Here is a 2,979-nt window from a genome sequence, read left to right as displayed (position 1 = left end):
CCTCTGGAGGGTAAATGCAGCGCCTGGCCCAGGCGCTTCTGGAAGAGACACAATTGCATGCCCATCCCGCCCCCCCACCCCCCCATTTCATGGTGAGATTTGGTAATTTGCAAATTGAGCAGCCTTCATTATTTTCCGAGGAGCAAGCAGGGTCTCTGCTCCTTGCTAGGAGAATGTGACCCAATCATTTGTCACAGCAACGCACGGATTCTAGAGCACTTGAGAATTCTTAGCCATAAAGCTGATTACTAACACAGGAATGGTAGGGAGTCGGAGGAAGGGGGGAATCTTTTAATCTGGGAAGGAGGGGAGGACGAAGGCAACACGGAAAAGACATGGAGCCCGCTGGTGTGGTTACAGCCCCAAGCAGAGCATCTTGAGAATCAGAATTACCACTTGGACGTGTGAGTGAAATCTCCCTCCTTTTCGCTTTCCTGCCTCGTTTTTGTCGCCGTCTGGGTCTCTCTGTCACTATCTCCATCTCCGCTCTTCTGTCCTTCCTGAGTACTTGCTGAAGATACCCTGCCTGGAAATAATTGCATTCAGACCCCTGAGTCCCACTTAAAAGTCTTTAGGACTGATCGAGATAAACTCAATCAGGCTTCTGTTTCCACCCAAAGTGCCCCCATCATTTATTAGACGAATTAAAGTATCAATTTCTGTTTAAACATTAACAGGGTGATGCCAAATATTAGTCAGTTCCTAATAATTTTGAGGGATTAAAAAGATAATAAAAGTAATAGTCCATTACATTACCTACTTCAGCAAGATTGTAATGAACGTAATAAATTCTGGATCAGGGTTATAACAACTTCCATCTATTTAAAATGAATTTGTAGGGTTACTTTCATTAACTATGTATATCGGGGAAAATGATCTGACATATTACTTTAAAAGAGCTGTAAAACCGATTAGGAGAAAATATGCTTTCCAGACAGGGATGCCGGCCACTGGGGACACGCGCATCCTTGGGAAGAGGGGATCCAGCTGCCGAAACAGCCCCGAATCTGTGCTTCTCCTGTGCGCTCACTGCTGGGGAGGAAGGATGACAGAGTGAATGCCAGAATGAGGGGGAAGGAGTCTTTTTCTGGGCCCCGCCCCCCCATCTCTCTCCTCCTTTTTTTCCTCCCAGGTATATTTCCGCTAATGAACCGGGGCGTGCTCTGGGAAGTTGTGCAAGGAAATAAACCAGGACGCCTGCCCACCCGCCCAGCCCGGCCTCCGGGCCCCCAGGGGAAAGCTGCCGTATTAAAGGGGCCCATGCCCTCATCGCTGGCGGAGACAAGGGAGCGAGCACTTGGCTGCACCACAGAAATTACTGCTGTACCTCGAATGCCCGCTTCATTTATCAATTTCATAGCAGAAAAACCCATATGACTGCCTTGTTCACTCGTACGCTAAATCTCGACACACAAGCTCCCCACCGCCAGTCAAGTGTGTTGTGTGTGGGCCTGGAGAAAGTAACTTGAAATACCACTAATGATTTACACTTAATTGAACCTCTAAGTGATTAAAGTGGCAGTAATGAATGAATAACACCCTCCTCAGACCCTCGTTCCCTGAGCCCAGCGTCTCCGGGCAGAGCAGGCCGCGCCTGGGGACATCGGCTCCGACAAACTGGTCTGAGCCACTCCCGAGGCATCCCCCCAAGCCGTTCGCCTGGGTCCTGGCTAAATTGCTCTCGCTTGCAGTAAATGACTCCATAAGCACCGTATCAGACCATTGATCCTTTTTATTAGATTACCCAATTGTAAGGTTAATGCATTTGCATTTGGCAAACGGAGTGGGTCAGCCTGAATCCCGCGCGGGGATCGGTGTTTAAACGGACGCACAGGAGAGCGGCTCTATCAACATATTGATTTGTTGGTAGAGTAACGAGATGCTGATGCCCTTCCCCCCACTACACACCCCAAAGAAAGTGCCAGGAGAATACGCTCCCAGGGCTGTGTCTTCCTTCCAGAAGCCCTCGTGACAGCCAGGAGGCCAACGTTAGTCCTAACCCTCTGATACTTGCATTTCTAGAAATAGACATTTGTCACCTCAGACAGGGACAAATGCAGGCCCCTCACCTTGGACCAGGAACGTAGCTGCTTTCTCTAAATGAGGGAGCGCCAGGACTTAAATCAGTGATGAGGACACAGCTTCACAAGCCAAAAATTCTTCTTCTCTAAACATCATAGAGTCAGACCAGGGCAGCCATTTCTACCCAGCTTTCTATACCCGACATGAACTTTTTCTTGGATTTCCTAAATGCATTAACCAAACGCCATTAAAACCATCCACCGTTGTTAAGGATTTTCTAGCAAGTAAATTCCTAAGTTGGAAAAACGTTACTTGGTTAATCTAACATGAGTTCTACAGTGCAGAATATAGTTTTCTGCATCTAGAAGTTACCCAGAGAAATCACCCCAGAAAACCATGTGCCTTTATAGGTGGGGAAACTGAGGCCTGGTGAGAGAATGAAACTTACCCGAGGCCCCCCGGTGAGTTCATGGAAAAACTCCCCAGTCTTCCTCCTTCCAGATCCACTCCCAGTAAGAAGGCAAGACTCCTACAAGAGGTAGCTTTGAAGCTGTGACACTAAAGAAATGGTCTTTTTATACAAATGTCCTAAGACGCGAGCCATATTTCATATTAAGCTGCATGAACCAGGTCTTTGTCTAAATCGTCCTGTGGCATGCAATTCACTGTGAGTAGTGCTTACAGGATGGATTTGTTCAGCGTCTGGCCTCCGAGGACAAGGAAGCCAGTTTCATCAGTACAATTCAGTTCCCTTTTGCCACTCTCCCCCTTCCAAAGGGGGCCGGGAGGCTGGGGAGGAGCCCATCCTGTGAAATCAGACATAGAGAGTTCAAGGCTCAGCTCAGTCACTTGGGGTCAGATCATCTTTCTGAGCCTCAGCCTCTTCATTTGTAATAATCCTTCCTGTGCCACATTGTTTTGAGCTGTAATGGGATTATATGGGTAAAAATGACTGGC

General features: G+C 47.9%; 1 long non-coding RNA gene across 1 annotated transcript; it reads left to right on the top strand.

Moving 5' to 3' along the window:
- The first annotated feature begins 254 nt into the window (after positions 1-254).
- On the top strand, positions 255-1,714 carry LOC144243745 (uncharacterized). Its single transcript, XR_013338750.1, has 2 exons — positions 255-404; positions 1,133-1,714. It is a non-coding gene; the product is annotated as an uncharacterized LOC144243745 (long non-coding RNA).
- The last annotated feature ends 1,265 nt before the right edge of the window (positions 1,715-2,979 follow it).

Source organism: Crocuta crocuta, unplaced genomic scaffold (assembly GCF_008692635.1).
Source record: "Crocuta crocuta isolate KB4526 unplaced genomic scaffold, BGI_CrCroc_1.0 scaffold248, whole genome shotgun sequence".
Classification (NCBI taxonomy): domain Eukaryota; kingdom Metazoa; phylum Chordata; class Mammalia; order Carnivora; family Hyaenidae; genus Crocuta; species Crocuta crocuta.
Note: the sequence above shows the minus strand (reverse complement) of the source record. Positions and strands in the feature narration are given on the sequence as shown.